Source organism: Oenanthe melanoleuca, chromosome 8 (assembly GCF_029582105.1).
Source record: "Oenanthe melanoleuca isolate GR-GAL-2019-014 chromosome 8, OMel1.0, whole genome shotgun sequence".
NCBI lineage: Eukaryota > Metazoa > Chordata > Aves > Passeriformes > Muscicapidae > Oenanthe > Oenanthe melanoleuca.
The window spans coordinates 2,735,650-2,751,160 of NC_079342.1; positions in this window are offsets into that span (position 1 = coordinate 2,735,650).

Genomic DNA, 15,511 nt, shown 5'->3' on the forward strand with positions numbered 1-15,511 from the left:
AGATGATTTTGGTCTGTAAGGTTTTTCTTTCCTTTCCTCTTTTTTCTTTTTAAAGAAGAATAAAGAGATTTAATAGGACAAAGGCAGGTAGTGGACTGTGGAGGCAGATCGCCACAGGCTATTAGCCTAAAATTTCTGCTTGACAGATGGAACTGCTTAGAGACTATCATGCAATGTTTTGGGTTTTTTTTGTGTGTGTGTTTTTTTTTTTAAAGACTTTCAGTCTGATTCAGTATCTGTTTATCGCAGCTACTTTTCTCATATACGTGACTGGGGGGGAAAAGTCTGAGCAAAAAAAGAAAAAGGATTGCGCCTTTCTTTCTTTCTTTCATAATTGTGCATATAATAATTTAGGCAGTGAAAGGCAAAACAAAAGTATAAACTGTTCAAGTTAATTTCTCCATCCAGTGACAGGCGCTTTCTGAAGGAATCAAATGATCTTCCTTTTTTTTTTGAGACGCTAAAGTTTTGGCTCTTGATTGCTTCTTGATTTTAGATATCAGATCATATTGTTTAAATGAATGACTTTTCATATGAAGGTTCAAAGTGCTCTCTAAGAATTGAACAATTTCCTTTTTATGTATTTGTAAAATATAATTTTGCTGCAATATTTTTTTAAACATACTTTTTAATGTTACATTTCTTAATTCTATCAGGTGACAACTGCCAAACTCACAGTGGTTTGTTTCTCCCTCTTGCAAAACTTCTTTGCCACGCTCAAAATTTGTGAGGAATTGACAGATAACTTGGGAAAAAACAGCCCCAAAAGAAACTACTTTGAAAAGTTATGAAATCCTGTTATTGTCTGATATTAAAATCTTTTCCTGCCTAGAGATAATCATAGATTTCTCATCTCATTTTCCCACTTCTCCTGGTGCACTGTAAACCCAACTGAAGTATTACTTTTATGACAGCTGACTATTAAGCAGGCAGTGAATGCTTTCCATTTAAATCACCCTGCTGTGTCACACGGAGCGACGGTTGCTCGGCTGTGACCACCACAGTCCCTGACAGGGCACTCCAGCCTATACAGTAGAGCCTTTCCTCAAGTGCTCGAGAAAATGAACTTCTGAACTGGCAAACACACTCTCACCAGGAATATTTCTTAGGGCTGCGGAGCTATGGCTGATACAACTCACTCACTCAGAAGCAGCTACACTCTGCAAATCTTTTAGTGATTTGAACACAAGAGGAAAATGTATTAAAAACCTCCACTCAATTTTAAACAATATCCATTTCTGTTTGTATCAGAAAGGGGAGCTCGTGGGTGCACAATTATTGTTTGGATTGTTTTGTGTATTAACTATTGTTTAACTAGTTGGCTACAGCAAAATCATAATTCTGGGCTGCACAGATTACAAAACTGCCATTCAGTACAGGACAGAACTAACTTTTACTGAGCTTCAATAATACCCTTGCATTTCTGTGATGTGTGAGATTATAAGAAAATGATTAAATGCAAGCACGAGCTGCTAATGTAACATTCAGGAGTTTGAGGTGTTTTTTGCCCCAGTCTTACAATCTTCTTGGACTACACATCAGTGAATGATCTATGCTACTACAACATCCCAGTTTGCACTTTTAGCTCCAGATAGCAGGTACAATCCCACTGCTGTTTACAGGGAAGGGTCTGACTAGCACGGGAAGTGTTAAGTTTTATTCTGAGTCCAGAAAAAAAAAAATGGACACTGTGCCAGGAACTGTCCTTGCTCTGGCTAGCCGAAGTATTTATTGTCTACTGTTACTGCAGGTTTGCTAACACTACCTGTCCTTTCAGTCTCACTGCTTATTGAAAAAAACTCCCTCTCCAAATAATCACACAAAATATAAAGCAAAACTCTTAGTAACAATCAGCCCTTGAATTGGTGTCAGATTCAATTTCATGATGCTCTCTCTGCTCCTATCTCTCAAACCCATCATCTTACCCACCCTGCTTATTATTTATTTAGTATTTCATACCCAGTTGTGCTGCATGTCATTCCAGGCAAGTTCTGATAAATCTGTATTCTATATGGGGTTTTAGCACCTGATGTAGCTAGAGATCTACTGACAAACTTTCTCTGGTTTTCTGTATTAATCACTTCTTCCTGTAGCAACATATGATTTTACCTCTCAATATTAATTGTAAACACACCAACTAAATATTTTTTTAGAACGTACACTTTTCAGATTATGAATGACAGAAGCATGAAACCATTTCCTTCCTGACAGTGGAGTGGTTATGTGCAAAGAAATGAGGAGTGCTGTTGGTTAACAGCGTTTTAAATTCAGAACAATTAGGTGCAGTTAACTTTGTCATTGTTCTTTCTGATGCTGGGGATAGTGAGTTCTTACCCATAGAGCAATTACTCCTTTCATAAGCTGTTGTTAATAGCATTAAAACAAGATTAAATACAACATGTTAAATATTGCAATTATTGTGGAAAATAAAATTATTTGGTGAGCATAATGGGGAGCAAATCAAGCATTTAACATGATCCAGGAAATGCTACTCCAAACAATTGCATTTGTTTTATGCAATTTTTCCCCTTTGATTGCTGACAGATGCCGTTTTGGAAACAAACATCTAAGTAGTTTTCCTTCAATCAGGAAAAAAACCACACACCAGAAAATGGCTACATGTTTTGAATTTAACTCTTGTCAATCAGCATTCTGCACAACACTCTCTGTGAATAGTACTGGGACAAAACGATGCCTTCCAAAGACTAATAAACAACAAAGATATTTGCTGCTAAATCAGATCTGTTTCGAAGAAAGGAAAAGCTTTCGTGTGGCATTGACATTTGTGCATACACAGCTGCACAATAAAAATGCTTGCAGTATAGTGGTATTTTGAGTTGGAAATAAGTTAGGTGTGTGTGTGTTGTGGGCAACAAGAGATTTGTTTTCCTACAGCTTTAGGCCTCAAGCAATGGATTGAAACACTTGCCAGTTTCTTTCTGACTTCCTACTGAAGAAGTGGCCAACTACCCACAAATAATTTGCTTAATTGTTGAGCAGAGTTACCTGCTACCTGCCACAGCTCACACAGCATGAGCAGGCCCCTCTATCTTCCCCTAGCCGCAAGTTTGGATGAGGATATTGTTGTTCCTATCAAGTGCACGGGACGAGGAAAGAATGCTAAAAAAAGGCTAATAAAGTATATTGATTCAGATGACTGTATCAAGCTGGCATTTTACAGTCTACTGGAAACCGAATGCATGAAAGCATTAGAAATGTTGGCATAGTGGGTGGTTTCTCCAAATGTTGGCTTCTACTGTTCACGTCAGTAAAAGAAACACGGTAGAACTGCAGGCATCTTTAGGATCTTAGACCTCCTTATTAGATTATGTATTACTTGCACAGTACCCATTTCTTATTAACCCTCTCTTCATTCCCCTTGCCTCCCCTTATTTCTCCAGTTGCAATTGCTCAGAACCTTATCAGCTCATTGCAACAGTATGATTTAAATCTGTTCCAAATTTTGGAGGCGCTTTCCTTGGGAAGCCTCAATTTCGATGAGTTACAAGGAGGATTTCCTTATCTTGAACAGTGACAATAAGTTCAAGTGCCACGTGAGAGCAGGCAGTTGATTTTTGGGCAGCCTCTGAACTGATGCAAAGTTGCTGAAAATGAGTGTGTTCTAGCTTTTGGAAATCCTATAATCCTGGCTTCAATCAAGAGGATCTGCTGTTGCTGAAGGCGTAAACAAGGAAGGAAGCAGCATGTGACCACTGCTGCTGCACCTTCAAGGACTCCTGAGCCAAAACGAGTGCAGTGGTAAAGTTTCTACTGGTTGCTTACTGTTACACACGCATTTTGGATGATCTTCCTGAATCCGGGGAAAGTAGTCCTTTGCCCTCTGCAGGAAAAGTTGGGTTTGGACTCTGCATTCTCCCCTGTAGCTCTGTTGTATCTGTTTCTCCCTGCTCCCCTCTCACTCCTCTGATTTTCTTCCTACCATCTGTATTCCCCTTTTCCCTCATCTGAAACAAGCCTCAAGATCTTGTTTCTGACAGAACGGTCTGTCAATATGGAAACACACTGACATCACAGACAGTGCTGTGACTTCATGTCTGAAAAAAACAGGAGGAACAGATGAAAGGACTGAAGGCGAAGGCATGACACATACAAACATTTTAAAAAAATAAGTAAAAATCCTTTTCTATCAACCCAAAATGCAAAGGAACATAAACCAGATTTATTTTTAAGTCTAAATATAACCAACTATTTCTTAATCTGTGACTATAACTTGGTACATTTCAACATGCTCTTCATCCATGAGAGGTCCCTGTCCCCCATGAACAAATACTTGGCTTGCTCAAGGACTGTGTCACAGCCTCGAGAAGGACTGAGTAGGGTTCATTAAAAAAGGCCAATATCAAGCATATATTGGGAGAAACTTTTAGAGGGAAAGGAGGAACCCTGGACTAATCTGTACCATCTAAGTAAATGCAAATTCATAGGATTTGAAATAAAATTATTCTTTGAAATCACAAGTCAGTTTGGATGCAGCTGGATCAAAGGTAGCATTGACTCAGTGGGGTGGGGATAAAAAACATACACAGAAATTACTGAGTGCACAGTAATACATTACTATGATTTTCTTTTTTCTTTCTAGAATAAAATATTAACAAAAGGGCCTAACCACTGTTTCTGTTACTAGCACAGGGATTTATTTTGTAGAAGAATTTAGGATGAGTTAAAAGCCCCACATTTCCTTTACTATTTGAATTATGTGTTTGAGTTCCAGCATTAGAGGGCATTCAGAAGATATTGCTTTCCTGCCATCTTCGGAGCCACTGCAACCCCTTAATAAGGAGATTCATAACTAGTAGGAGAGGAGCTCAAGAAAACTAAAAGGTTAATATATTCTAACTAGATGTTGGGTATAGAATGTCAGATCTGTCAAATTTCATTACAGTTTGGTGCTCAATGAAAAAGATTTGATTTCTTTTGCCACTGTCCTACTATGTTCAAGTCACACAGTGCCAGCAGCAACCAGCCAACGACCACAGGCTGGCACTGAGCGGGCCCGAGTGGGAAGCCAGCCGCAAGGACCATCTGTTTCCGATTTCTAGCGAAGCCAAGATGTGCAGTGAAGTGCATTCCATTCACCCAGCCAGCCTTCTCCCTGCTCAAGTTATTAGTGTTACAAGTGAAATTATCTTTTCCAAACAGCGGGGGAGCTATAATCCTTATGGAACAAGGCTTTTTAAAAAGGGAAAAAAAAGAGGAGGGGAAATTAAAAAAAAAAAAAAAAAAAAAAAAAAAAGGACAGAAAAAAGGCCCCCCAACACTCCCCCCTCTTCAAACATCTTTTGTCAAAGTTGTCGATGACACTGTTTGTAAATTTAATTGCCATGTTCACGGGTTTTATAATTTTAAAGGATGTTTTATTAAGAACTATATTCTCTAAGGGAAGAATGTGTACGTCAGTTCATGGGGCTCTAATGTAATAAACCATTCAAATATATTTAGAGGGTTATTTATGAATAAAGTTAAAAATGACAAGATGAATGCTCATTTAAGTCTCTTTAACATGAAGTGCCTTGAAAAACATCATAGGTTTAGAAGTATAATTTAAAGTGCGAATGCATAAACAGCGCTAATTACATGCTACTTACATTGTTTCAATATGTAATGCATATGTTTAACCTCGCAGAGGAAGGATTGGTCTTGGCACAGCAATCGTGGGGATTTAAGGGTATGCTAAACTGATAACTGTAGAATGAGCTCTGACACAGGATATTGGTCTCCTACTGTTACCTAAATGCCAGGTGAAACCAAAGGATTTATACGAGGGCGGGTGGAAAGGGGGAGGGGGAAAGGGAAAAAAAAAGGCTACACAATGAGGTGAAACTGAGAAGTTTATTTTCAAAGGGGGAAACATTTATCCTTTGACACCATTCCATTCCGGTGACTTTATTTCTAATATACCATGAGATTAATGATGGGGCTACTGTCACTGTGTCTGATGAACACTGGCAGAGCTGTGGAACAGTTGCTCCCCCTACTATTATTGGACATATTTGTAAATTGGCATCTATATGATGAACTCCTTCTGTGTGCCAGCCAATTGGAAAAAATCTTATTCAGGAGGACAGAATTCTCACTTTCCTATTGAATTCTATATGATATCCAGTTGGGTTAAGATTGGCTGATAAAATTTTTTTTTCAATTAACAATGCTTGATAATTTTCATGTCATATGATGATCTCAATATGACTCTTATGCAAATCAGTTGTGGCTACTTAAGGAAATAAGTTATCAGCAAGAAAAAGATCCCTGATACACTAAGGTGGGTCAATATTTAAGACTTCGCTTAGGGAGGGCATAATTGCTGAACATGGCCATAATGATTCACTATCCCATCCCTAAAGGATTTATTCATTCATTCTAAAGTAATCCCATCCTAAATGAAAATCCAGAATAGCTTGTTCCATTCATTTTCTTAGTCCTCTTCAATCTGTTTTTACAAGTCTGAAACTATTTTCATGAGTGGATGATATAATACATGAAATGCAACTCTTGAGTCACCTGAAACCTGATAATGAGATGAGCCCTGTCTTTGGGTTTTACTTTTTTCTCTGTATCTTCAGAGATTCAACTGGACATTGATAATCTCTATTCCAGGACATTATTTGAGCTATGGCTAAGCTGATATTAACACAAATCATAACCTCATTCCAAATTTTCTGTGTATCCAGAAACATCTGCTATAGCTGCACATGTTGCCCAGCTTTAGGATGCCTTGTTTTGCCATGAGGAAAATATATTTCAGGCTGTGCCTGATAGCTGTGAGAAATAGCCCTTCAGAATCTCTCCATGCAAGCTTGCTTCCATATAGGTCAGGAAGAGAGGGGTGCAGAAGGACCCACAGAACACAAGTGGGAGCGGGGGGGATTGCTGCAGCCAGATTTAGTATTTGAGAGCTACAGGGGCTGGAAGAGAGTGAAGCCAGCAAGTGAAAATGCATAAACTCTGCATATTTTTGTCATTAACTTTGTCAGACACAGGATGCTGAGTGCCAGTGCTTACTGAGCCAGTGGCTATTTGTGCACGCAGAGGCAAGGGTCACTGTCCAGTTTGTAGATAATGCCACAGGACTACTTATCCTTTTGCTTTTTGTTACTCTTTTTTTTTTTTTTTTTTTTTTTTTTTTTTAATAAGGGTTGCTACAAGTGGCTCATAGTGGAAAAAAAGATTTTATTGTTAACCAGGAGGGACAGACAAGTCCTCAAATGTCTCTGGAAATCTCTTTCTTGCACAAGACCTACTGAGTTCAGCAGTACTGGTGGATTTTCAGACAGCAGTGCTAAATCACTGCCTTTTATCATCTATAGCTACATAAAAGACTGAGACTACTCCTTCCTAATGAGAGACTTCTGTAACACTCTCTGCTTAGGGCTATTCTTAAGGAATAAGGAATCCAAGACAGATGTGGCAGTGACCATCATATTACTCTCGAAGACCAAATCCCCCAAAGCAAAGGAAATATGAACAATTAAAACAATAGATACACTGAATCATAGGAATTTCCAGTGCCCTCAGTTCTAACTCTCATTCCACACATTAATTTATAATTCTTGAGCCATGAATAAGTAAATCCTCTTTTGTTCAGAGAACAAGATTAAAATGCTACTAATATTAAAACCACTCCTGTTTGCTGGCTCATGCATCTATTTAAATACCTGCCTATTTCTTTGCTTCACCTCTTGAGTGTCACTTGTCCTCCTGCTAATCCCAGCTGACTGGCAGCCAGCAGGCTGAGCACTGCAGGTGAATACCTAGAGAAGTGCTTTGGCAGGGCTGAACTCTGTGTAAGCAAATTTTACAAGCAAGTCAGGCATAATCTGTTGAAGTGGCTCTGGATTACTGAATATTTAACAGTAAGATAACACTTCTGTGACTGTAAAGACGTATTTACACTCCTGTGTAATCTATGGCACTGGACATTACATCATGGAAGAGAAAACTCTGAATGAAATTCATTAAAAACACTTCACTCCAAACAGCTTTTTTTTTCCTCCAGTTAGCTGATCATAGAGACAAAGGAACTTCAGAGATGAAGTCTGTAGCACGTGTGTCTTCTGGTGTGGCTCCTTATATTTTCAGAACAGGTTATAAAAATCTGCAGGAATCTTAGCCGATAATAAAAATCAAGAAATGCAGAAATTTTTCAACTAATAAAGTTGACTATTTGCCATAAGCTTAGAATTTATAAAACTTGATTACTTCATGTATTTGAAAATCAAGTCTTATTCAATATACTGTGTACTGCCAGCAAAGAGGATGTTATGTAGAAATTATTTGGTACTTTTTCTTGTATCCACTTGACATCCCCATCAAAACAAGACAATATAACAAACATAATTCTTTATGGCCTTAATTCTGAAGACCCGACTTTTTTCTTGTGCTAAAGGATTTTCTTTTGCAAAGCTGGCTGACAGATATGAAAAAACTGGTTGACATTCTAGGAAACAGAAATAAAAGGATGCAGGAATTGCAGAGTGTTCCTTGATGCACCTCCATCTTTTCCTAATGCAAGGATCCATCACTAAGAAGACAACACTTCTGTCTAGAAAGGCTCCTTCAAAGGGGGTTCAGGGCCAGGAGCATTCCTGGGAGTGGAGGTGGCTCTTTTCCTGCCACTTCACCTGTTCTTTACAGGACTTCTTGCTTCTCTGTGCTGGCAGGAGTTTGCACAAAACCAGAAATGAGTCTGGTGGCTGCTTTTATCTTCATAGATTCACTTGAGGAATAGCTGTGAACTTGTCTCCATGTTTGGGATCAAAGGTGCTCAGTGTTAAAAAGCTCAGGAATGATTTCAAAATGTACTTTGAAGCCTTCCTGGTGGGAGCAGCTGGAATGTGTCTGTGTTACCAGCTCTAATACTACGAGCACAAACACAAGCTGAGTCACAGTGGACGACAATGCTGCTGACAAAATGTTTTAAACTGCAAACTAAAACAACAATGGGATTATTTATGGACTGCAACTCTTATTTTAATGTCAATAAATGTACTGGATAAATTCCCCTTCATTAGCTGGAAACCTCAGAAGGAAACAGAAATATTCTGGTAAACCACAAGCTTGTTCTTAGCAAATAGATGGCTACATTTCCACCGCTGAGGCATAGCCAGACTGCTTCTGCACTGGGATAATAAATCTCTGGGAGTGAAAAACAAAGTCTATAAAAGCAAGACCTACAAAGTAAGGGTGTGAGACACATGGCCCTCAAGCCTCCAGAGGATGGCATTAGAAAGTATCAAAAGTAGGGTTTTTTTCCTTTTTATGAATGGAAAACATGTTTTCCAAGATCTACCATTCAACTCAAAACAAATGGTTGGAACGAGTCCCTGTCACTATGGGAGGTGTTTGCTCTCTTATCTACTGGGCTGCAGACAGCCCTGCCAAAGTGAGTTGCTTTGACTGCTGTGTGCTGCAAAATAGGAAAAAAAAAAAAAAAAGAAGAAAGAGGAAAAGCACAGAAATAATGTGTTACACCTTCCTGATTCCTGAGATGTCTGAGGTGAAGAAGAAGCAGCTCTCTGTAATATCTGACTCCATAGATATGCATCAGGCCATGGCATACACCAAATATAGGGTGCTCTAATGCTTCCCATCCAGCCTCCTGACACTTCACTCTTGCTGGTCCTGGAGAGAAACAGAGGACCCAGAATTGCCCCTGAGGCTCTCCCATCATGGGAGAAATGCCATCAGATCAGCTGAGGCCAGCTTTCCATTCCTTGAGAATACTTTTCAGAGGCAGACAGAACAAGGCACAACATTCTACCAAGTAATATTGATGTCTCCTTATGTTTCTAGAGCAAATAGTTTCATGTCAGGATGGAAAATCCAAACATCGCAGTCACAGATTGCTTTTTTGTTCTGCTTCTCAGAAGTTATCTGTCTTTACTTTTCCTTTCTAAATCTGTGGTTCTATATCTTATCCTGCACCTAATGGCTTGTAAGCTATTTCCAAGATGGAAAATGTGCTATTCTCTTATCTGTGCAGCATATTGTTTATTTATAGCATGACACTAATGACACCTTGAATTTGCTTCTGAGTTTTTTTCTTATTGTAAAGACAAGGCACACAAACAATTGTGTCTGGGTCTAAGTACATTCCTAACCCCATTCAATTTATTTCAGATGCTGAGTCCTCAGGAAAAGAGACCAATGACTAATAAATCAGGTGTTTCTTCCTTCACCTACTGGGATCAATAAGAAGCAGGAGAAACAAGTTCTTGTTTGCATGAGATAATTCAGACAGACAGCACCATGTAGTGGGTAAGAGCATATTTCAGGCCCTAACCTTTGCACACAGGCTCAGCTTATTGAGAGTAACTTGTATTTCAGCAAGACTAAAAAACTGTTTGCTCACAAGGGAATACAGGAATACGAATATGGCTGGCATATTCTTGGATGGCATGTAATCCCATTTTTATTGAGCAGTTTTGACTTGGGCTTCTGAACCTACAGTATCTGAGTATGTTCCAAATGAGGCAGAAAGAGAGAGGGACAAGAGAGCTCAGCACCTTTATGCACAGCCCTAACCCCTCCAGTCAGAAAAGGATGGTACTTTGCCTAAAAAATCTCATTTTGTCTTTAAAATAAACACAAAATTAGGTTCTTCCTTGTAATTGCTTCACCTAAGAATATAGTAATCACCTTCCTAAAGGGAAACATTGTTGACTACAGCTTATTTGTGTTGGGAAACCAGGGCTCTGGTGCATCATCCAAACCATTATTCCACAGTGGATTAACCCAGACAATACTTATCAAAAATGTCACACCACAAATATGAGTCAGGAATACACTACTGGGAAAACTGCCTGGACCAATGTAAAATTAGAGAAAATGGGCAAGTATTATGTATCAAACAATGCAAAGCACTTGCACAGACTATGAACATACAGCACTGTAACTGCTTTTATATTAATTTAAACCAAGTAAAAAAATTAAGAAAACTAAACCCCATCTTCATTCAGTGTCTCATCAGATTGCATTATTCTGATAGCTCCACAGAAACCCATATTCTCCACTCATACCTCTGCCAGTACCAACCTGACAGCAGTCACATGTTTCCATCCTCCCTGGGGATGGGACACATTGCAAGTCCCATCCTCTCACCTCCGCACATCCCCTTGTCCTACTCTTTCTGCACTTCATTATTTCTCAGACCTGCAGTCATCAGTTTCCCCAGTCTAGATCACCTTGCTCAGCAGTCTTAGCTGCACTCAGCAGCAACACAAACTTATCCCATAGGTATTCCCATCTTTCCACATAGCCACACTTCTGCTCAGACCTCTCTTGCTCCACAACTGGCCTCTTTTCATTCTCAATGCATTTCTGGTTTCTTTTTCCTCCCACTTCATTCTGTAACACCCTTGCCCTGCCCCACTGGAGTTCTCTGATCATTCCCACACCCACCTCTGTGGCAATCTACAAGTCAGAAAATGCTTGATTCATCCCTCTTAGCTGGGACAATATAACACAAAGATATATAGAGAGAAACAGAGAAAGCCAGATGTGTTCACTAACCTCTGTGCTTTTTGCCTTTTAACACCCCAAATTATTTGGAGCAGGGATCTTATTAACTCTATTTATATTGCACCTAACACATAGGGGCTATGAATGGGGATTCGGTTTCTGGACTATTTCATTCTGGAAAATAAATTTTATTCTAAATAAATCCCTACAGAAAAGATATTGGTAAAATCTGTCTTGTTCTAGGATTTAATAACAAATGTACTATTTGGTGCATAATAGGCAATTCATTTTGCTATGCATTTACTCTATTTAAAACATAAAGCACTTAAGGATATTTGGAGATGCAAGACTATTAGAAAATCAATTTCTATTCTGGTTTATAGCCCAACCACTTAAAATCTTAATTTGCTACAATTCACTTTCTGATATTCTGACTCGTTAAAGTGGATCAGCTACCTCCTGAACTCTGGTCGTATTCTTGTTAGAGCTAAATTATTTAATTATTGTCTACCACATCCACTCTCTCCACTTGCTTATTGCCTACATTTATGCATTTACAGCATCAATTCAGGTTGTTTGCACTTGCTTGAGAACCTGCTGCCTTTTTTTCTGAGGTTTGGAGGAAGGAGGCTTTGGTTTCACTGAGGGCTATCCCATTCCACTTGACAAATAAACAAACAGCAGAGTAACTGGCAGGAAGTCATGTCCCTTTGGTGAGCAGGGCTCCAGCTCAGCAGAGGGCAAAGCAGGCAGCATCATTTTCACTCCAGCACAAAGTGTCCATTCTTGACTCCTTGACCAAAGGAAGCAAAAGCAGAGGGACAACGAGCACAGCACATCTGCAGGGCTGGGTTTCACAGGAAGTTATGCAGCTCCTCCACAGATAAGTTTCACTGAAGAACAAAGAGTGATTTTGTTCAGTGCTCTGAGAATGCTGCATTGAACCTGGACTGAGCTTTTCATTCCTTGAAAATGAGGCTCAGAGAACAAAATCTAATTTCTCCCTCACCCTTGTTTAAATTAGCTTCACAATTTTCATATCAGCCCTCTGCTTACCATATCAAAAAAGCTTAAAAGACACCCACTCCTCTCCAACTAAGTTTACATGTTTTATGTATTGATTTTAGCAGACTACACACAAGTTGGTGCATCCAAGATAAATGTCAGAGCAACAATGACTAAACCAGTTACATGAAACTTAGTCTCTGATATAGAGCTACCTTAAAGCTTAAGAAACAAAATATTTATGACCAAGAGCAAGACAAATAGTGCAATAACACATTAGCAGGCAGTATTGTCACTGATTGCAAACATATTTTGAGCTTACATATTTCATGTACACCCTGACCTCAGAGGCATTCTACCCACTACAATTGGTTTTGCAGCAGCTCAACATTTACCAGGAGATAATGAGGTGTGTTTTTGAACGATACAAGCAGCATTAGATGTAGTGGGAGCCAAAAACATGATCATATTAAAAGCAAATAGCAGAGTAGATTACCTCTTGCCCTCTCTTTTAGCTTGAGCAGCATATTCCAATAAGTGCAGAAGAGACACTGTCAAGTACTTCTTTATAGTTTCATTTTCTTTTTTTTTTCTAATCTCCATTGCTTGCAATGCCCTTGCCCTCTTTAAAAGCTGCAGAATAAAATTCCTTTCTCAGTCAATTTTGTACTCTCTCCCTCAGCAAAGAAAGACAACGGATAAAAGAGAAAGCAAAAAGCTTGAAACTTCATCCCCTCTCCAAAAGAAGAGATAAAGGTTAAAGATAAGTTTTCATCAAAATTTAAAGGAAACACTAAGTTCAAACGAAGGTCATCTGCCCTGCCTCTAATTATTGTTCATTTCCACTGTGCCCAGCTCTGGGAAAATAGTGAAGCATTTTATAGCAAACCATAGCTAACACTAAGCATAGCCTTGAAGATTCTGTTCTTTAAGGAGGGCAATAAGATCTTTTCTCAAAATATTTCTTTGGCATTTTTGGAGTAGAGGTTTTGAAACGTGAGGAGATCAAGGTAAGAGTGGTCTGGGGGAGCTCCCTGGATCTGAGCAGTATCACTATGGCAGCTCAGTGATGCATATCCCAAGAATTCCCCTTGGTGGCTGCCTGATCCGGAGTTGGGCTGGGACTGGAAGCAAAGGCTGTTTGTGCTGGCTCAGAGACTGGGAGCCTCATGGGGCAGATGGGATCACCTGGGAAGGTGGGCTGGAGGCTGTGTGTTTACTCTGGCTGGGCACTCCAGAGCTGGAAGTCGTCCCCGTGAAGGAGAAAATATCCAGAGCCCTTGAATTTATAGGTTGGCAGCCTTCAGGCTTTTTTTTTTTTCCCCTAATTGCAGTTGAGAAACTGTCTCTGGGTGGTTATTGATAGAAATATGCCTTCAGTTTCGGGACTGATAAGATTATTTATTATTTTTTCTATAACTTAAAAATCATATTTCTGTAGACTGTTATTTAAACACTTGACCCTTGGTGCTGTCTAACACATATAGGAGCACTCCTTATGATTTAGTATAGAGTTGGAACATGGCATTCACAGTCGTGGACGTTTCTGTATAGAGCATATCACTTGCATGTGCTAAATTTGAGTTAATCACTTTCTCTCCTCATGTATTGCAAGTCTGTAAAACAGCAGCACGAGGAAGAAAGGTGTCACCTCCCCACCTCCCTTCCCACTTTTCAGCCAGCACAATTGATTCAACAGTTAATTGCATGACATCACTACAGTGATTACTCTCCAATAATAGTTTCTCCCTCGTGTGAGTGACAGTGGACATTTTGGTCAGCAGATGCCATAGTGGCAGTGACAAAAAAGCCTTGCCTGCATCTTATCTGTCCTTGCTGCAAACTTCACCAAACTTACTCTTTTATCCTTTTCTTTAGGGATCCACAGGAAAGCAGCTCAGCTCCCCAGTACACCAAACAAGCCGATTTCTCCAGCCCAAACTCTGATACATTCAAAATGAATCCAGAAAGAATAAGAGAATGATTCACAGCATAGTCACAAGTCCATTACAACAGACAAACCCCAGCTTGCAGCTGAAGTTACTCTTTTGCCACGGAAACAGACAACTGCTATTCAAGTAGAAGTGGTACATCACCTTGGGAAAACTGTTACATAAAGTCACATCTTTCTACCTCTGGGAAGAAGGCAGCTGCCTCCGGAGGGAAACTACATGGAGGATCTGCCCCAAAATGGTACTCCTGACTCCACCTCTGATCAGTGCAGTGGCCGAAGCAAAGCCACCACCTCCTGCTTCCCTCGTCCCCTTCTGAATTCCCCAGGCAGCCAAACTGCTGTGGATGTGCAAATAGTTTAGGAGCAGCCTGGCCAGCAGGTGAAAGAAATGACTCCCACTACATACAGAAAATACAGTCATGAGAAGACATGTGGTCTGGGGCAGGGAGCTGCTATGAAGTGCACTCTGGGCAACTGGGCATGGATGTTTTAATCTTCCTAAGTATCCACCAAACTGTCCAAAACTCTGTTCTTTGAGAAGATATGCAAAGCAGAATGTGCATCATTTATTGTGTCCAGCAATAAACAAAATATTAAGTGCATTTTTAATGCTGTAAACCTTTTAAAAACTTTTTAAACCTTTCACTGTGGGACATAATTAAAATTGTTTTGCTATCTGCAACAGGCCTGGCCTCCAGTCACATAATTAAGCAGTCACAAATTGCAAAATTTGTTTGTTTGGTCTCCACACCACACAAATACTGATAAAAGCTTTTTTTGTTTGTCAGTTAGTACACTGTAACTTACAGGTTATGGGCAATACATTTTGGCAAATTTGAGCTTGAAGACTATATCCACATCTCCCTACATTTTCCCCACACTGGATACCTTACTCAGTGTGTTCTCTATGGTTTCAGTGGCTGCATGCACTCAGATAATGTAGCAGCTACAACTGGAAATAAAAGATTTAAAGCGTGCTAAGCATAAAGGATTTTTTCTTTCTGTATGAGACAGAGGGTTATATTTCCTGTAGCAAATTATACTATCTCCAACCACTGCAAGGACTCATAAGCA